This window comes from Odontesthes bonariensis, chromosome 6 (genome assembly GCF_027942865.1).
Source record: "Odontesthes bonariensis isolate fOdoBon6 chromosome 6, fOdoBon6.hap1, whole genome shotgun sequence".
Classification (NCBI taxonomy): domain Eukaryota; kingdom Metazoa; phylum Chordata; class Actinopteri; order Atheriniformes; family Atherinopsidae; genus Odontesthes; species Odontesthes bonariensis.
The window spans coordinates 16,941,334-16,962,981 of record NC_134511.1 but is presented as its reverse complement, the minus strand read 5'-3'; the positions used below and the strand labels follow the sequence as shown (position 1 = coordinate 16,962,981).

At 41.3% G+C, this 21,648-nt stretch overlaps 1 protein-coding gene across 3 annotated transcripts in view; it reads left to right on the top strand.

Annotated features, from left to right (window-relative positions):
• Positions 1 to 2,860: 2,860 nt before the first annotated feature.
• Positions 2,861 to 21,648, top strand: part of sema6a (sema domain, transmembrane domain (TM), and cytoplasmic domain, (semaphorin) 6A) — a 108,332-nt gene continuing 89,544 nt past the window's right edge. For all 3 annotated transcript variants that reach the window (XM_075467654.1, XM_075467653.1, XM_075467652.1), the window contains exon 1: positions 2,861 to 3,239. The gene's annotated coding sequence lies outside the window, so the exon portion shown is untranslated. The remainder of the gene's footprint in view (positions 3,240 to 21,648) is intronic.

The following is a 21,648-nucleotide window of genomic DNA, read 5'->3' as shown; positions in this document are numbered from 1 at the left end:
GTCTATATGATCCACGGGTGAGCAGAAACCATTTTAACTCAGCCAGCAGGAGTGATAACTTTATAACTGATGCAACTACAATGATGCAGCTATAAAACACCCAGCTCAGCAGGCTCCATAGACATCCTATCACCAACACCATATTGTGACAACAAGGCACAACTAAACTCCTAGTGCCCGGAGTTCAAAACTTAGACAAGCCTCAAAGAAAAAAACTTCCAACACAGAGTGATTATTATATGATATATTAGTTCTACTTAGCTTCCATAGTTACTTTTCCAGAGACCAGAGACAAACAACCACACTCACTCCTAAGAACAATTTTGTTTAGATACACCACATAAGCTAACATGCCTGTTTTTGGACAGTGGGAGGAAGCCAGAGTACCTGGAGAGAACCCATGCCTACATGGGGAGAACATGCAAACTCCACAGAGAAAAGTCCCAGCTAGGAGTTGAACCTGGAACCCTCTTGCTGTGAGGTGATGGTGCTAACCACCACACCACTGTGCAGCCGCCTTAAGCTTGGATAGTATAAAAAAAATGTTTTATGCCAAAATATGTTGGATATATAAAAAAGTAACACTAGAGTGCACATTAGGGCTTTGTTTTTCTCCCTTTCAATCCTTACAAATCTCCTCATGACCCCTGAGGTCTAACTTGTGACCCGATGGAGAGAGCCAGACTGGCTGGGAAACCACAGTTGCTAAGTTATCAGTAAAGCAACATGAACCGGCCCTATGTTGTCCAAATTCTACCGTAAGATGTTGCTACAACAGTGTTTAAAGGTTTCTAACAAAACCAGAGTTTCCGGATTTGAAAGAATTTTCAAAATAGGACCTTTACTGGTGTTAGCTTTTTTAGATTCATGTCTTGGTACTATTTCCACTTTACTGTTTTCATCAACGGGAGGAAAACAGGAGAAGAGGGGTGAAATGTCACAGGCACAGGAAATTGCAAGCTGTTATAAAAGTTTTATGTCACACACTGGAGGAAGGTGGTTGCAATCTTTTAAGGGTCTTTTAAGGCCAGTATATGGGTGAGAAAAAGTTGTAAGACAAAACAGGGAACCAGTGAAGAGAACAGAAGAATTCTGTGACAGAGAGAAAGTGAAGTTTTACATAAAGTTCCGGAGGCTGGAAAGAAGGCAGGAGGGTATATGAGGTATGGTCATTTAGTCAGGAAAAAAGCCTGGATGTGAGTTGACCTGAATCTCTAAGGAATTGCTGCTGTGTTCCTGCTGCTTGTCCCAGTCTGAGGTGTGATGGCTGCTCCATTTCAGCTGCCTCTCCTCAACACACAGAGTCTTAATGCGCCAGGGACAACTTTAGCAAGATAAGTGAGATAAGCTCTGACACGAGCATATTTCCAGAGTTCAAACTAACTGGTGTGCATCTTGACATTATTGAGCTGGAATTATACCCTGCCTGCCCACCCACACTTTGAAACACATCCACTTCAAAGTGAGTGGTATGTGTGTGTGTGTGTGTGTGTGTGTGTGTGTGTGTGTGTGTGCGTGTGTGAGAGAGATAGAGATGATTAAATAATCTAAAGACAAATTGTGAGAGAACTAGTAGAGTTGCATGTAGTTTGATTTGGTTAGAGGCTTGCAGAATTTATACTAAAAATACTAAAAAACATATTTCTCATCTAATTTTGTGTCTGTAATAATTCCAACAAACACATCATACCATAATCTGAGATGTATGACACAGTGTGTATACATTCTTGGCAGTAAGTAAAGTTAACGCCAGATTATTTCCAACACTGGAAGAAAATCTGAATGATAAAGTTTTGTTGTTGAATTAAATGATGAGATATCAAAGAAGTTTACGTTACATTAGTTTACGTTAAAGACTAGGATTGCGCATTCATCTTATTGTACTCTTCTATTCAAGTACTAAAAAAAAACAAAGGAACTTGACAGCCCTCTACTCAGGAGCAAAATAAGTCAATCACACACATATGCATACGTGCTTCTTTTACTGGTCGCTTATTATTTAATGATTAGCCCCTTATACATATCAGCTTCCTCCCTTCAGAGCTTATATATGATCTAGATGTCTACACAGGTATGCGCACTGTGATAGCCTGCTGTTTGGTTGTGTATCTGAGGGCATGTGCAAGCAGTTTATGCTCTACGGAAGGATTGCGGCATTCAGTCTGGAAAAGTGATGTTGATTTTGGCTTGGTTTAACTATTTACATGCGTTTTTAAATACAGAGCATGTGAAGCATGCATTGCTGGCATCAGATTGTAAATGTGCCATGAATATAAGCAGCAACTTTTTTAACTTTGCTGGAGTGTTCAGATTTTACCCGATGGCCCCTCTGATGAAAACGAGGCCAAGAAAAGGCTCATTTGTAAAATCTCAGTAAGTGCAAAGCACGTGTTCCAGTGTGTGTGCGTTCGGGCGTGCCAACCCGGCACCAGGAGGGACCACCAGGGAGGGAAGGGCGGTCCTGAAACTGGAGAGAAGAGACACGACAGGCTTTGAACCTGGTCGCGTTCACATTGGCACAGAGTAAGTAAATGTGGGTGATTCAATGAAAGACTTTGTTGCGTCTTAGAATGTGCGAGTGACAATTCTCACAACAGAGAGCCAGCAGAGCATTCTTATTCAATAACATCTCAACAATTTTCCTTTTGTTTTCCTGTGTCAACATTGTTAATAGCGCCTGAGCTTTCTCCCTCTCTCCGTAGCGCATTCTTCGGAAATGCCGCTGCGTAAAAATAGAAATACAGTTGTCTATAACTAGCACCCATTGACACAATAGCTCCTGTTCCATAGACGTAGCTCCTCCCTATATGTATGAGAGAGAGCGTGTGTGTGCGTAGCGGGTGGGTGACAGCTGGGCTCTCTGCGCTCCGCTCCAGTCTGGTAAGAAGCTTCATCTCCAAATAGGATGACCGTCGGCTTTTGTGGAAGGGACTGCGCACAGCTACGTAGCTAGTTCTGGGACACTCGGTTGGTTCCATCCAGTTTACCTGAGGGGAATCTAAGAACTAACACATCGCTTTTCTCTGTCTCTTTAGTGTGGATTTCTGATGGATATTCCGATTTGAAGAGGTGTGATTTGAGCGCGGCATGTAACAAAAAGAAGCGCAAGAATAAAGTAGCGCTCGTATTGTTATTCTGAAGAGAGCACCATCTGAACTGCCAAAGAGACAAATCTAATGGATTACTAAAAAGGGAGAGCTGTAGAACCACTCTGAGGCACCTTCATTCATGAGCTGAAGGTAAGATTTCTGTGTTTATTTCAAACTTTATGCGCTCATAGCCTGTATCAGTGTTTCTCCAGCCCCGGCGGCTTGTGATTCTGTACAGCCAGGCTGCCGGACGACAAGTGCATTGGCTTCACTGGGGGTTACTTTATTTACTTAATGCTATTTTACGTTAAAAGCATTTTAAAACTTAGAATTCTAAAATTGTCAGTTCTAACGAGACGTTTAAACTACGGTGGTTTCCTACATCAGGAATACATTCTGCCGATGCAAACAAGACTAGAATTTCGTGCGTAATCCCTTTTCTGCTGTTTACTCATATGGAATAAAGAAGTGCTAGTCTCTGAGGACCTATTTTGGATCACACTAAGGCTGAACACAAGCAAAACAATCATTCTGGGTAGCTGTTACACACACACACACAAAAAAAATTGCTTGTTGGAACTTTTAATACTGTTGTTCTACTAATATTTTTTTTCTTTTCAATTTGCTTCTTTAATTTCGAATATTTCAGAAAGTTACAGCCAAAAGAGAGAGGGAGAAAAAAAAAAGATTTTTGTAAAAAAAATGAAAAGATATCACATAACGATATAAAATCGACCAAATTAAATGAGCCTATTAACAAATTATTGCCTGATTTGTTTTGAAAACGCAAAACAGTCAAGTGCATGACGGGATTTTCATTTGCCATTTATGTTTACATGACTGGAAATTTAGAATGAAACCTCTAATGGAAGGTTGATAATGCAGCTTGGTTTGCTTTTGTCATTCTGTTTCATTAAACTCAAATCAGAGCGATGTGATTGGAATTAATTCTTCATTTTGCAATCAAATTTAAGGGAGTTAAGGGTCTCTGTCAGCTCACAATTGTTCTCTTTCTGTTTCACATATACATCCACATACATATACACAAATGCATGCACACACACACACACACACACACACACACACACACACACACACACACACACACACACACACACACATACACTGGTTAGGGTGTGTTCAGGGATCTCAAGCAACCAGGCGGTGGACTGGTCACAATAACTCATGTCTAGAAAGATCAATTGAATGTTTGTAATTCTGACCAGGAGCACTGGTGTCAGAAGTGGATTTGCCATTAGATGAAGTGCTGCTATACATATAAAGAAAACACATCCAGCAACCCAACTGCTAATTTATTCTATATGGTTGCCCCTCTTCTCTCCTTTTCTCCTCTCCTTTCCTCCTCTCCCCAGTATGAAGGATCCCCCCAGAGGCACTGGAAAAAGCTGAGGAAAAAGGATTTGACAACTCTAGGTTTTAGATTTTGAAGTTTCAAAGAAAATTATAGAAATTGGCCAATCCAAACTATATTGAATGCACACAGCAAAATATGGATCTGAATTTTGGAAGCAGCAAATTATGTTTTGGAAAGACATTCTAGTTCAGATTAAAGTATGAATGAGAATTTTTACTCCAACTGCTCTTGGAGCATTGCAATTAATACCCCCACCTGAAAACTCCTGAAAATATTATAAGAATAAATGTAATAATTTTTTTGTGAACGTCAATTGGCTGTGGTGACATATTTTAAACATGAAAAAGTTATATGTTATAACAGTTTGTAGCTACTCCTCCTACCACATCAGCCTCAAGGCATTCAAATGTCCTGGAGGCAGATTTTAAAAAATGTTTCACAAGCAGTCAATCCCACTGTTTCATTTAAGGTTAAAAACACCACACACCATGAGCGGTAATCCTGCTATTAACACTTAGTATGCACTGACATGTTTTTATGCTGATAGATTAATTACAGCATGATTACCTTTGTGACAGCAGCCTGCCTGTTGTCCTCTTGGAGACGCAGGACACAGCAGAGCAACCCGAGTTGATGGTTGTATTTGGAGCAATGCTCTGCGGAACGTTTGATCTGCCGATCCCCTAACAATAGCAATGGGGACGGCATTGTGTGTGACGGATGTGAATTTGTCACACTGTATGTGTGTGAGAGGGAGTTTGTATTTACCTTTGCCAGTTAAATAGATGTTCATATGCGGCCTGAATGCAGTGGGTCTGAATAATTGATAAATGGCTTTGCTCCTGTTCGAATGAATTGGCCCTCTCTCATAAACAATGAGACCAGTCAACTGCTGTTAAGCACTGGTCCTCATTCAGTCAGTGTCAATACCCAGCATTCAATAGTGTGTGTATTTATGCATATTTTATCAAAGCCATGTTTTATTGATGCACAGCCTCGGTGTGTGGGCTGTTTTTAAAAAAACAAAACAATTACAGTACAAGAAAGCATCAAACCCACCTCACTCATTTTAATGTGATTTATTGATGCTTAACCCATTTTCCAGTTTCCACATCTCTCTAAATTGCTGCTGCTTTAATAACACTTCTTTAAATGCAAAATGACAAATCTCTTCGACTGGCAAAAAAAAGAAAAAAGTAAAGATAATCACGAGTTTGTATCCGCAATTTGACACATTTTGTTTTCAAACTACAGGTCGGCGTGATGAAAAATGCTTGTATTTCAATGGTACAAGGCTCATTTGCTGACTTAAGTTGTATTCCAGTCAGCCTTTTCTTTCAGAATCAGTGGTTTGAATTGGAGGGAGAAAATAGAAACAGAAAGATATTCTAACCTATTTTCACCTACTTGATACCACCACTTGTATAAACATGTTCTACTTAACCTTTTGTTGCCCTGCCACTTTTATTTAAGTTGGCTGTGATTTCTCTGAACCTATGAAGATGAATTCATTATTTCATGAATACCTTTCATTTTGACAAAGAAAATGTACTGAGAGTATCAGGAGGTTGAGAGGAGATGATAAACTGGTAGGTTTTCATTACGGCCGTAACTTTATTTTCTCACTGCCCAATCCTTTCTTGCTAAGCTGGAAATGTTTGCTCTCTGTTCATGATATATCTGTACATTGCAGTCCAGTATGCCCGGTCCACACCATGGCTCATTGAGAATGTAATTACTCTCTAATCACTTGCTTTGGCTTGTTGTTCCTGTTCTTTCTGTCTTTCACCCAACCGAACACCTGTATGGATGGATGGCGCTACAGTTCCCAAGTTTCATCATAGTGATCCAACTGGCTGCTTTCTCCCACTTAGTCATAACCCCTATGAGTCTATGGAAAGACTCATAGTACGTCTTCTGAGTCAACCATTCATGTGTCCAGCACTCTTCATTTTCAATACATTAGCATAATTGATTGAGCGTGTTTTGCACTGTGTGCCAAAAAAGCCTGAGGCATGAAGGACCAGGCAAGCGAGTGTCTGCTGTTGGCTGTTGGTACTTGGCAAAGCTTTGTTGTTAGAAAGTGATAGCCAGCCCACCAGTACTACTGTTGTAAAATTGCATGCTAAATGAAACCACATTTAGAATCAGATTATAGCATCATGATTTTTTTTCCCCGAAGCATTAATATGTGGTAATACCTTTGTCACAGCTGAGTTTGGTTGCCTGTCATTACTCAAATGGAGTAAAAAGCAAATGCATTTTGAAGGGATAATCCAAACGCAGCAGGGCTTTGTGAGAGTGCCTGGGTGATGGATGAATGACTGTCCTTAAAAGGAGCCCATTCTTGCACCACAGTTCAGATGATGTAAATCATGGTACAAAGTGTTAGAATATGATGTTCTTGTTCCCGTCCTGCTGTTGCGGTGCTTTTACAGGTGGAGATACAAGCTGTGAGTCATGGGGACAGCCACAGTCTGTGTGGACTCATTAGGACCACATCCGCTACTGTGGCTGTGGTTGTGTCTGTGGCTAGTTTGTTTGCTGGTAGCCAGTGATGAAATGTATGTCATGTGGATGTTAAGCACTGAAAAACTCTGTTGCCTCTTCATTTGCTTCTAAAGCCCTAAGACAGCTGACAATGCATGCATGTGTGTGTCTGTGTGTAGTGTGCACGTTAGACTTCGTCCAATTTCTATGTGTATAGTACCACAAAGCATTGGAGGGTGGCTAATGGTGGGGGGGGTTGAGTGTGCTCACTGTGTGTACTCTCTGGTAGTATGTGTGCATGTTTGCGTGGCGTTGTTTGAGTGCATCTGTCCCTCCTCCCCAGGCCCCAGCGATTGGCACTGCATCTCTCATCTATTAATCATAGAGAGCACTTGCTCTCTCATTCCGTTGCCATAGTTTCAGGACCTGAGACAGTGTTGGGGTGCCTGGCTGCCTAGAGAGAGTAAAAGTGAGAGGAAGAAGAGGGGGAGAGAGGACGGAAGGAAAGGAGAGGAAGGACGGAGGTGTGACTGTAGAGGGAAGAAGGAGATGAAGAAGCACTGGGAAGGCAGAACAGTTAAAGCAGAGCAGAGTAGGAAAGAGGGGAAGTGACTGACAGAGCAATGACAGGCTAACACACAGAGCAGGTCCTCACCCTGTGGATGTGAGTGCTTCAAGAACCAAAATGGATTCCATTTTTATCTCAGCAGTAAATCCTCTATCTCCTCCTGTGTGAGCATCTCTCCAATCTCTCTCTCACATACACATACAAAAAAAAATCTGTTGCCACATCTCTGCTCTTTCCTTCCTAAAGAGAGCAGAAGAATATTTTCACAGCAGGCATCAGCTTGTGAACGGCACGCTCATGGGGTTGGTGCTTCTTGGTGAGTCACAGAACATTGAGTTGCTGTTATTTCACCTTACTTTACAATGGAAATGCTTTCCACTGAGCTGAGATGGAAGATGGGCTTGGGCCTCCTGTTTCATGCTCAGTTGGATGTTTTGATGGTAAATCATGCTGAATTGTGTGTTATCATTGTGTTAGTCAATGATGGATTACAAAAATAAACCACTATGGAAATTTCCAAGGCAAGGAGTACCCCTTGCTATTAAGCTTTTTGTCACCGTCTTAATGTTTTTCCTCCTTATTATCCTGGCCTGTTTTCTTTCTCTCCATATTCACATTTTCTCCCCTCAGCGCAGATGGAATACTGAACATGCGCTGTTACTTTCACAGAAGTGGCCCTTGTTTTTTTTCTGTAGGCTTTGTACCTCCCATATGACCTCATAATCTCATTTGGGTCTTTTAATGGCTAACCATGCACTAATGTGGTGCTTGTATTATCGCCTTGTCTCCTCACATCATACCCCGCTTGTGAGTATTTCTAGCGGGAGCTTTAGTAGGAAACTGGCAGCACTGTAATTATGGGATTCTCACTACATACAACCACCTTTAACTCAAAAGCGTTGACACAAATAAACACACAGAAGACACATTTAAGTGCACTCAAATTCAGGCACTAGGGCATTTTCTTTCATGTCAGTGAGATTGAAAAGAAATAAAGAAAGCTTGTCATTTTTACAGTGGAGCATGCGATGGGTGCCGGTGGGCAGAAACCCAAGAATACCTGATTTTGGAGGACACTGTGTAATTCTCCCCTCACCATGTATGGACTTTCTGCAGGGGAATTACCATTTGGAGACAGGGGGACAAAGGGAGAAGTGAGAGGGTGCGTTTGCTCTCTGTGCTGATGGCACTGAAGTGCTTTTGTGCCTTTGAAGTGAGGGGATTGCAGGTGACATCATAGCGGCCGCATTCTCAGGTGCAGCAGGTGAAAAAATCCAGGTGGAGGATGGGGTTAAAGGTGTGTGTGTGTGTGTGGGCAAATCTGTAATGCTCTTTAGTGTTTCTGTGGAAGCAGGCATGCATGTGAGGATGTGAGTATCCATCCGTCATCAAAGCAGAGGAAAGCCAGTGTGTAAGGTGATCTGTATGCTCATGGCAGAGCAGCAGTCATACTCTCCCAGAGGCTACGAGCCTCGCTGAATTTGGAAGAAGCAGCTTCTTCTCAGAAGCCCCGCTGCTGGTTTCCATGTGCGGGCCAAACACGACTAGACAGATTTAGTTTATCATCCATTTTTCTGGATTAGCTCTACAGAAACAATTCTGTTTAAATGATGTCTCATTGGGGATATAGGATCACACAATCTAATATTGCTTACAACAATGTGGTGCAAACATTTATGAGATAGCCTTAAACCTGGTGGGACAAGCTCAGCTCGAACAACTGCAAACTGATACCCAAGACAGCCGGTTATTATTGGAGCAGCCATCCTCAGATCATTTGACACTCATGATGATCATTCATGTAATTAGCCCTATAGTTGAATATTGATTATTTCCAGGTGGTTGGTAAGTCCTTACGATGACCTGCAGTTCTTCTTGCACATAAGATCAAAATTCAATAAGGAAAGACTTTGATATTCAGCCATATGGGAGAAAAATGCCATTAAAAACCCAAACCATACAAACAGTTATGTTAGTTTATATTCAGTGTTTCTCATGGCAAATACCAAAAAAATAGACTACATGTTCGTCTTCTCAGTTTGTCTCAAACCTTGTTAAAAAATTCTCCCGGTCACAGTGGCTGGCAGACTACAAGTGATTCCCCGGAGGGTCCTCTATTTCACAATCCAATCAAGCAGAACTCCGAACAATATTACCTCTGTGTGTGTGTGTACATTTATTACATAGTTAATGAACAAATTGTAGCCATGTGGCATGGTCTGGTGGTGTGGCTGTTGAAAAGAGAAACGCACACAGACTCAAATGCTACACGCACACACACACCCACACCCACACCCACGTGCACTCCAGTCCCCAGCCACCGCCTTCCCTCTTCTTGCCACAATGCACACATATACACACACACATGCTCAACCACAAGGCCCCCAGTGTTCTTGGTCTGTCTGTCCATCAGCTCATGCAGAGCGCTGGGCTGGGAGTACTTATCATCACTCTGCTGAGTGGGGGCCTCACAAAGGTCCACTCACATCACACACACACATATACATGCACACAGTCCAGTCAGCACACGGAGGACTGCTTGAGGTAGTCAGGGCTGCTGGACTGATATAATGTCTGGTGTGACAACAGTCTGCGCTGACACTGGGAGGAGAAAAGCTGATAGCCAAATGAGGACAATAGCAGGCAGACAGACAGGTTATAAGGAAAACTTAATATATATGTGCATGTATATATGTTTAGGCAAGATTCTTTTAGCCTTAGCCAAGTCCAAGTTTGTCTACTGTCTAGTTTGTTCATGAAAATATTAAACTATCAGTGAGATTATTTTAGAAATGCCTTTTTGCCTCCTTGACAAGTTCTGTGTGCAGTGAAAATGAAGATACACCCAGTGGCTTTGCTTCTCTTGGAACATTAAAAAACCCGGAAAATATATAGCCAGACTAGCTCTATCCAAAAATAACAGAGCTTATCTTTTTTTCAGTTGAAAAAAATTGAAAAATAGATATTAGATCATTTTACGTGTCGGATTGTCTCTTAAGAAGCAAACACTTATCCAGGTTAAACAAACAAGAAATAACATGTGAGCTTTCAGAGTTGCTATCGGATTTACTATCTTTTCAGTCTTTATTCAATCTCTTTTTGTTAGTTGTTAAAATGAAGAAGTGCATTTATCAAAAGATCAGACTTTTCCAAAATGCATGCTTTAATTCCTTATTTCCCTTCAATGTTAATGCAGCTCATCGATCAGGAAGTTTCTCATAAAACATGTTTCTCATAAAACATGTGTCCAATTTGCATAGAAACGTAATTGTTTGAAAACAAGAGCATTTCCAAATGCTTGGAAAGAGACAACTGAAAACGTCCCACAGTTACAGCCTGACAGCCATGCAGACCTCCAGTAGTTTATAGGCACAGAAAAATGCTGTCTCACAGAGGTAACTGGGATATTTAAAAAGACAAGTAGAGAGCCAGACAGTCTGTCAAAGAGGTTAATAGAAAAAACCCTGGACAGCTAGCGAAGGAGGCAGGCAGAGAGCGTATGAGTCACAGAGCAAAGAAACTCAACACATCTCCTTTTCAAAATGAATTCTTGTGAAAAGAAATAATTTTCCAACTCGCCCCATCCATACCCCCTTAATATGGACAAAAGGTGCTCTGTATGTGGGCAGGTAATCAGGCAGGCAGGTTGATAGGCAGAAAGACAGACAAGCTGTGAGGCAGGAAGAGAGAAGTTGTGCCCCGCATGATAATGTATTCATTCATCCCCCACTCTGATAATGTTCACAGCATGGTTGGGTTGATTCATTCATGACATTCTACTGGGGCCTTTTTTTTTCTCCGTTATTTGTTAAAAAGCCTTGCTGCTTTTCTAAACCTGTCAAGGTTTGCTGACTGGATTATTAAGGAGGTGGGTTTGGGAAGGTGTGTGAGGTTACGTACATGTAGTCGAGCTGAAGTTTTGTTGGTGTACACCCTTGCTTAAAATGGTGTGCGCAAAGAATGCAAATTCTGTGATGAAACCTGTTGAGGTCTGAAAATGGTTTACTTTGATTGGGCTGTGCTGCAGCTTCAATGCACCGTGTCTCATCCTAAACTTATCTGGGATCATCTCATCTGTTTTACTGATACGTTTACTGTAGTTGTCTCTTGCGTGATCTATTTTATTTCACCCAAATAACCAGCAAATCTTCTGTTTATTGACTGTGGTAACACACAGCAATTGAACACTTGATTAATTAATTGAATTTGGAATATGAGAGAGGAGGTATGGCTCTGAGGAGAGTTTGATGAGTGAAAACTGGTTAGATATCATCACAGTAACTTAGCCCTGTTTTTGGAAGATTATTAGAATGTGTGTGTTCTCTCAGCATCATATCGTGTTTGCATAAAGGCTTTGAACTGCTGCAGTCAGCCGTCCCACAGGTAGGAAAAACAGAGGACAGCCAATCTATTAGTCACCCTCCTCAGTTTCTGTCCCCACCTTGCCTTGCCGTCTGTGAGGCTTTGTTTCATACTGTAGCCCACTCTGCATGCATGAGATCTAGTAATGCTAGCTAGTCTAGTAATGCTAGCCTGGTAACTAGATAGGAACACTGTGTGGCAGGTGAAGCTATCTACTGGCCCTTACCGTTAATCATTTACATGTAGTGCCCGAGTCTTACTTTGCCTGGCTAATTTGAGCTTATAGAGAGATGCTCTCTCTGTTGTTTTCAATTTAAATGCATATCATATCGTGACATTTTCAGCTGGTTTAAAGGGTAATTACGGTGGCAATAATAATTTCTTGTTGGTTGTTCTGAGACTTAGTTTTCAAAGGAAGTTATGGGGCTAGAAGTAACAACCTGGTCTCCATCTTGAGTTTGCACTGCAAAATTACAGTGCATTACATCACTGCACACAACAACAAAGACATCAAGGAAAGGAGATGGGATGAGTCTTTGGAGGTGCAGCTCTGACCTAGATAAGACTGGGAGTTTGGAGCATTAAGCTGATGATGTGGTGTCGGCCTATTGTTGTCATTCAACCAGTACCTGACTTTGATCTTCATCCTCCCCGTGTGTGGCGCTAAATTTTCTTTTCTGTTCAGTCCTGTGAAGGTAGTTATCCTGGGATCGCTGAATTCCCCTCTAGGAGACTGGGTTGATTGTTGCAGACTCTATCCAGAACAAACAGCTTTTCATGCAGCCAGCTGATAAGATGAGACATGATGGCGTGTTCACATTGGCGCCGTTGCAACAGTCATTTGTTTCACACCTTAACAGGTGAAGGACCTAGTGTGTGCTTATGAGAGTGTTTGTCTGTGCATGTGCGCTTCGTGTTAACTCCGGGTCACTCAGACTTTGGTAAATGAACAGTCACAGATAAAACAAACAGCTCAGAGAAAGACATTTGGTGTCATTACAACACTGTGAAAAATGAGGATGTGGTTTGCAGTAATTGGCCTCTTTATTTACATTAGGGTATACACACACTTGTCTAAACCCTTCTTACATGTGCACACAGGTCCTCAAATACACATGCAGGCACACAAGCAAGATGCAAACATTGGAACTCAGTAAATCAAGGCTAAAACTAACAAATTAGTCACAGCTGAGCAATTCAAAGACAGGTTAGAAATACATACTCACCTGTTTATGACTACAGTACTGCATGCTACCTGTTGCACATGTTTACAATACAATATGGTGCAGTTGAGCTATCCATTTTTGCTCCATGTACAAGCAAAGTATTTAGATTTTATCGAGGGCTTTTATGGAGACACTTGCTCATATTTCCCCATATTTTTATTAAGCTTTGAAAGGTATGATTACAGATAGCAGGGATTCAGTTATTTTCACTTCCACTTTACACCTGCCTCTCAGTCTCATTCAGGATGATTGTACGAAGCAGCCCACATGGCCTCAGTCATCTAAGGAGGGCTTATTTCCTACCCCCAGCCCTTGCATAATAAGGCGTGACTTTCTGTTTCAGTGTTCTCCTTGCCTGTCCCACCCTGGAGGCAGTCAGATAGTTACTCCCTCATCACGGTCATTTCCACGCTTGTAACTCTCGGCTAATTACTATAGTAAATACTGCCTTGGCTGTGACAACAGCATCAGCTGAGTGGAAAGGATGAGCACACCGGAGATGCTTTTAATTAATTAATAGTTATTTGGAAGTTAATGTGACACAACAGAAAGCAAGGCCCTATTTTCATCCAAAGAACCTGACTGGATAACAGTGGAGGGGATATTTAGTATGAATGAATTAGTTTTAATTACAAACAGTTGTAGTGTGCAACATTTGAATAAAGTGTAGTGACAGTGCTTTACTTGATTTGGGAAAATCCATATGGAGCAATCTTCTATTCTTATCCAACAGAGTAGTTTCTCATCTGTTTTTCATCCTTAATTCCTTGTGCCACCATATTGAGATTAAATAAAGATTGTGGTTGGTGGAGATATTGATTTTAGTGGCTAGAATGTTAGCCGATTCTCAGGAGCTTTTTATAGCCATTAGCAATGGTTATTCATTCCCTGGGATGCATCGTGTTACATCTAAGGAGGGCGTAGAAGCGGATGGCGAGATTCTAATCAATAGAACCATTAATATTTTTCCCCCCTGTTTTTTTCCCCTCTTTTCACGGATGACCGCTGCGTTCCTCTTTTAAACAAAACCGCTCCTATCATGAGTTCATCCCATGGTTAAGATCTGCTTAAATATCGTCATCATATGATGTGGTCATAAGAGCGCAGCAACAAAACCACAGTGGAAAGGTTAGTCATAGGAACAGCTTGCTGACTATAGTGGGGCTGCCATATGCTTCAAGTATACTGAAAGAACTAAAGGGAGATTTTATTCACAGTGGGATATAATGAAAAGCTGAATGCTGAGAAAAAAGAGGGAACCCTATTAGCGAAAAGGTTTTGGTTACCCTTTTAACTGATAGCTATCTCTCAAACAGACAGAAAGAGAGGCGCACCTGTATTGCAGTCATTTGTATAAGAGAACAAATGGTGGATTTTATTACCTTGCAGTTGATGGAACTTTATCTACCTCTGAGAGGGTTTATGGTGGAGTATAATGAACAAATATGTGTGAGAGATAACAAGATTTTGGCAGATATTTACAGCAAAATGACTGGTTATAAATTCCGGTGGCCTAATTTAATTCTGCACACGATTTTGCTGGTAAATGTAAACGCACCATCATGTGTTTTAGATAAAACCTCTCAGAAGCACACATTGCCTCAGGTTATAGTCATGCTATTTTATAGGTTGGATTGTGTACGTGTCCCTCTTTGGTGTCTACTATCAGGGTTTGGGGCTAAAGTCGATGTATCAAGTATCGGTGAGTCGGACATGTGCTGGGAGTCAAATGACTTTGTGGTTAGATGAAGATCTGATCCATGAGAAGCTGGATTCTCTGACTCAGGTTTTCTTTGTTTTGCTGGCATCAGATGCCTGCTGGAGAGTGCAGTTTAATAAGAGGTCAGCTGGGATATACAGACTAGGACTGAAGCAATTAACGGATTAATATGTTTTGAGACCCACTAGAATTTAATTGGCAACTTGAATCATGATGATAGAATCATTTCAGACCTTTCAGTCAAGCAATTATTGCCAGTTAGAGCATCTCTGTTATCTGTTCTTTGTTATATTTGATGATGATCTAAACACTTTAGAGTTTTGCACCATTAGTATGTTAATATAAATACCACATAGGCACTGAAAAAGTCATCCCCCTGGACTCTAGGACTATAGGTTGGTATTTTCTTAGCCAAAAACAAACTGATAATTGTATCCATTATATAAACAATAAATCAAATGTGCAGAATTTCCCAACTATGATTTGCAGCATATGATGAAACCTAGGTAAACAACCACTATATACATTATTATAAATGCAGGATGTCTTTGGCTTGACTGTTTTTGGCATCTTCGGCCCCTACAATTCAACTGGGAGCACTAAAACAAGGTATGTTACACTACTGCTGCATAATATAACACTTTGTCACACCATCTGTTGTTTCTTTCAACTGCAATATGTTCATGGAAGTGAACATCAGAGTGCAGCCAAGCTAAGAACACTGAGTCACAGTTTCTATCAGCATGACTAGTTCCTCAATTATAGATTTTGGCAGTATGGTGAGTGTTACATTCTCCCTTTTGTAATGTGGAGAAAAGACGTTTCATTGATGCAGGTAGATCTGTTTGCTGGGTGTTCTCTGTATTTCCTGTATTGAAATATGCTATAGATCTGGTTTGTTCCATTGAGCGTTGTTGAGTAATTAGCCAAATCTGATTGTGTTTTTGCCCACCCACACTGCAGGCCGAGGATGTAAGCTATAAGCTATAAGCTATAGAGGCCGCTCACAAAGAGCCATTCAACCAGTGATCCTCTAAACAGATCAAATTCAAAGATAAGACAAACAAACTCAAGTTGAGTGCACAACCCATTCATGTGATATTTCCCCCTTCTGTATTTCAGTCAATACGGCAGCAGGGTTGTTCTGTCACTCTATAAGATTTTGAGATGCAGAAGAAAGTATCAACTCACAAAAAAAGCTGATCTACCTGCCTGCAGGTACTGTATACTAAAAACGATCACTCACATGTACAGCTAGTCCTTGTCCACAGTTATTTTGTGTGCATAAGACAATACAAGATTGGCTCTACAGTTTTCTAGCCATAACTTACAGCAGCAATTACACGAGTAAGAGTCAGAGTTAGAATTTTGTTTTAAGAGATGAGTGAGAGTAGCAAAACAAATAAAAAAAAACACCCACAAAAAATGACATGAAAATGTCTAAAAAAACTTTAAGAACACAAAGAAAAGAAGATGAAGTATCTGTTTTCCTTTTTCTTAGCATACTGTAAGGTTTCTGTGAGAACGAATTGGATGTGAACAGGAGAAATACTGTAGCTGTGCCTTTGATGGTTGGCCTTTTAAGTAAACAGCATGGCGCTTTTGTACTTGAAACTGCGTGCATGTTTTTTTTTTTTTTTTTTTTTTTTTAAATCTGTGCAAGAGTGGTTTGATCAAAGTTTTTGCTTCATGTTTAACATTCTCTGTACTATGTCCACCCCTGCTGTGTGCTGGTGTGCAAGTGAGTGTCTGTGCTGCTCTGTTGACCTCTCATGAGGTGAATCTTGCAATGATGGGAAAGTATAGGCAGGTAGACCAGGCCAGGGCAGCGGAGGAAAACCAGGGCAGACAACCTGCACACAGACCCTTCTTTATACCCCATTAATAACACAGTTCCACGAAGGACAGCCTGAGGCCAAAGAAGCTCTGTCAAGGTAGTTCATTGTGCTTTAGGAAGTGAGTTGTTCATATGGTAATAGCTGCTGAAGCGGGTTCCTTCAAAGCCCGTTTGTTTCCGTGAAAGTTGTAGTCACTCACTGAGGGCGCCTGGATGGAATGTGACAGGGTGCACTGCTGTTTAGTTACTGTAGCTTAATTGACCCTGAGAAAGCTGAGCGGTGGCAGAGGAGGGCGGGGGGAGAGGTAGTGCAGAAAGGAGCAGAGGAAAAGGAAAGGAGGAGTTGGGGGGCAAAACTAGAAAAGAGAAATTGATAGAGACAGAAGGAGAGAAAGAAAAGGGAGGATGCTTTGTTTTGGCAGAAGCAGCTCTTCGCTGGATTCTGTTTTGTCGGCAAGAAAAGTCTTAAAGTTGAATGCGCCACACAGCGAGATTGAGATTCCTCTGGAGTCCCTGATACTAATGAGCCAGCTTGTCCAGAATAATCAACTTTCTAATTATTTACTTCATTTCTATTTACTTCTGCATTTATGGTTTGCCTGCTTATTATGTGCTGATCTGCTGTTTTATTTTCTGGGTCAGGGAAAAGCTGAGTCTTGTCATTTCTCATTAAGCTACATTGAGATAACGTTCAAAAAGATGTTGTGACTGCAGAGAAAAATAATTTGTTTTTTGCAAAATAGAGATTTTTCTTTTCAGCTCCCAGATATGAAAGTTCTATGTATAGCAAGGCAAAAAGAACCTCCTGTGTCCTCAAGGGGAAACATGGCACAGGGTGAGCAATCTCTAATCACAAATATAGAAAATACAGCAATTAATAGAAACAACAGTAAATGCAGAACATATGTTTTGGTGATCGCAGGACACTTTGATAAACACAAGTTTGAAAAAAATAAATCCTGCATACAGTTATCTGCATCCTTGATGATAACATTCTGACCAAAAATAGTTTCCTCTTTCACACAAGAAGAAACATTTGTTAAACACAATCAGTTTAGTTAAAACATTGTAATGTCCATGTAAACAGATGAAACATTTTTTTAGCCAAGGGTTAGCTTTACCAACACCCAGATGAGCACATGTTGAGCAACATATCTTAGTATATTGTTGAGTATACACCTGAACAAATACGCCTTAACACTTGGTAGTGTTCATGTGGTCATTATTGCTCTACAGTGGAAGGAAGACATGGTCCAAAGCTGGAGCTTCATACAAGACTGTAAGTTCGAGTCTTGTTTTGCAGAATGTTTTTCACAGTCATTTCTAATGTCTTCTTCCCTCCCACTCACAAATTCCTTTCTTTTCTCCTTCTCTCTCACCTGTAAATGCTGAGGGTTAGGAGTTAAAAGGTTAGGGTTAGAATGAATGTACATGGTTAGAAGTTACAAATATACATGGTTATACAGTTATATTCACAGGGCCTGTTCCCATCATCTCATGTGAACACTGTCTGATAGAAAATAAAGCCTTGGGATAGGTTGTCATTACAATAATTTACAGTCATAGATTTTAATCTACCCCATTTTGGACATGTAATTATCACACGTTCGTCCAGTAAAGCTGGGCTGCTTATGCACGCAAATGAATAAATAATATCGTCTTTATTCCAACTGAGGAACTAAGTATATATATTTTGGTGGGATTTTATTTGACTTTATCTGTCAAGAGTTTTTTTTCTCATGGTATATCCACTAAGATCATTATAATTAATTGATATACATTTATTTACTCAGCTTGAGCTGTAGTATTTGTCCCTTTGAAAGACAATTCTTTATTAATTATGTATATGTGAGAGTTTTCATAATCAACTCAAAGCTGTTTCTGTCTCACAGAGTGTTAAGTGGGCAGAGGTGGGTATTGTGTGTGTGTGTGTGTGTGTGTGTGTGTGTCTTTGTGGTGGGGTAGTTGGAGGTTTTCAGGTGACATTCACCTGAAGCCATAACTCGTTAGTTCTAATCTGACATTTGCGATGGATTACACAGACGCACCTCACACGCATGCTTTTGCAATACACAAACATTGGTTTGTGCGTGGGCTCCAGTACCATCTTACACTCTGATCTACAGCACCAGTTCAAAGCAAACTGGTAAGGCTGCGGACGGAGACAGGAACTTTTCCATCTTTTAGTTTCAAATTCTTTCTTCCGTTTCCACTCTGTCCGGAGGTTATGAGCTAATCCAAAATGATAAGACCTCTGCAGACCTTGGTCAGACTCACCATTATTTGGGTTAAAGCTGTGCAGCAATCGGTGGAGCTATTTTAAGGCCCCAGCTGCCGCTTCCCCTGTACTTTCTATATCCCTCAGTGGGAAACTCACAGTCATTGATCTATTGCCTAGCAGCACCCCCACCCCACATCAGTGGGAACCCACAAAACATCTTTGCCCTGCAGCTTTCACCTTCAGATAGCATACCATCTATGTTGCGAGGTAAAAAACCCCACAACAGATCAGTTAAAAATGCTTTTAGTAACACCATCAGCCTTACATGACAACGCATTGACCCTGAGCAGAAGTTTATACTTTGTGTTTGGTACAGAGAGACTGTGAATTGTAGTCCATGATTTACACACCCTTGCCCTTTTGTAGCGTTCAGGAATAATAATAAAAAAAGTATTCCTCAGGTATATAGACTGAAACAAAGACAAAATGCCACCTGAGTCTCCAGCCAAGCATTAAATAGCCTGGTGGAGCACTATTGTTGATGATGATGAACAAAGAGCCTATGTGCCTCTCTTGCAGAGTAGATATTTTTTTTGCTTCTATTTTGCTATGTTGCTTCAGATGAGAGACGTAGCCTGCTTTTTAGAATAAAATTACTTTTTGGAATGTGTTTTTAACTGAAGCGTGACATGGTAGAAGCATTATATTACATTTACCTCTACTGCACTTGTGATTTTAGGTTGTTTCTGTGGAGGATCTGCAGCAAAAGTGTTGTAAGTTCTAGGAAAGATCTGGTCTCATGATTGTCACACTAATGCTTGACAATGGTTTATCTTGTATGCTTCTAAAGACAAGAGGAAGAGCAACAGGAGGAAAACTCATGCCCACAAACATGTCACATTCATCTTCTTCTCAGTCTGAACTCAATCTCTTGCTGTTTCTTTCCTGTCTCCCGTTATGGTCTGTAAGCTGTCTGTCAATGGTCAATGTAGAGAAGGTAAATGGCAAATTTAATCTCACAGTATGTGTGTGGTCCATGTTACTCATATTGTGAGGACCCAAATGTTTGTCATGATGGGGATGAGTCATCTTTTCGGACAGAAAAAGAAGGCACACATGACTTTAATCTTTACATTTTAAAGTGAATGTAAGTATAAGTTTAGGGTTTAGCAAGAAGATGTAACGGTTCCGGCTAAATTAGTGGAAGTTAATGTAATGTCCTCTGAAGTCATGGCTACACATCTCTGTGTGAGTGTTAATTAGAGTGCTTAGTGAGAGTTAGTGCCAGACTGTCTGTGAGCAGGTTGGGCGCCAAATCCCTCATGTAAAAGTCAATAGAATCTAACGGTTTTTCCATGAGGCAAGGAGATTTAAAAAGATGTTTGAATTGTTAAAAGGTCAAGGCTAAGAAATTCATATAAAATCCTCTTGAGTCTGAGTCAAGTTGTAATGACGATGAATAATTTTCACTCATGAAAGCAAACTACATGCAGAGACAAATTAGCCTTTATTTCAGGTATTGAAATGAATATCTTCACATTGCTTTGAAAAGCTCATTCCTAATCCAGTACCAATCAACAGTGTAGGGGAGGGGCTCGTTGAAGCGTTAATGCAACTATTGAGACATCTCGTCACTGTGACATGTGTTTCGGTTCACCAGCAATCAGACTGTTCGTTCAGTAGTTCCCCCTGCGTCTACTCAATCGCCACTTTAGTTTACATTGTCTGCCCCTCCGTCTTAAGGTCCTGCAGCAGACTCTCCTGCTATGTCTTTGTTTATTTTGGTAATGGATTCCAAGTTGCTATTGTTGCTTATGTCACTTGGTGATTGATGGAAAAAACTCACCTTCTCTTAACCCGCCTCATTTCCCCTCCCGAAGCCATCCTTGAACACACATTGCGAGGAACAAGTCCCATCCTATTCTTCGGACAAAGTGACTCACTGGTATCCGGATGCTCGTTTTTTGGACCAGTGGGCCGTGCCTTTAAATCAAGAAGGCCTTTCTGAAAACAAGGTTGAATCTGTGTGGGTATGACTCCAAAAGGGAAGGCTGAGATTATATGCGTGGACGGTTTGGGGGTCCCTCTATTCATCGACCATGTCACCCCATGGGGGAGGACTAATTGGTGGCCCCACAGAGCCCCCTGTTTTGTCCCCACCGTGCACAAAGGCATCAGGGTGCGGTCTTGTAGAGGTTGGGGGAGGAGGGACGCAGCAGTCGGGACGAGCAGGTTTCCCATAGAATATTTGGTCACGATGAACTTGAGGGGGGCCTTGCCACTAGGATGCAGCGGAACACGACACACTCATTCACTCACCCACTCACGCATTCATGCAATCCCACATATACACACTCAGTAGGGGATTCTGGTGCCAGTTGTTGGCCTCCTCTACAAATGATCCAAGGCTGACCCATATAGTCAGCCATGTGTGAGGCTTCCCTTTATCCTGCAGCCCAGTTGAATCGTTGAGTTATGGGTGTTCTCTGGTGCTCCCTGCCTTCTCGGCTGGGACTGCACTGGGGCCCCATGTGGGACGACATTGTTCACCCCGACCCGAGGACAATGAAGCTGTTGGCTGGGCTTGGAGAGAGAGAGGGAGGAGAGGGAGATGGGTAGAAGAGAAAAAGAAGAAGAGACAGAGAGACATAGATTGAGATTGACAGAATGAATGATTGAGAGGGGAAGGCACAGTATGAGAGGTACAGATGGAGAGATACAGGGTAAGGAAAGTGTTCAAGGTAAAAAACACAGAGAGAT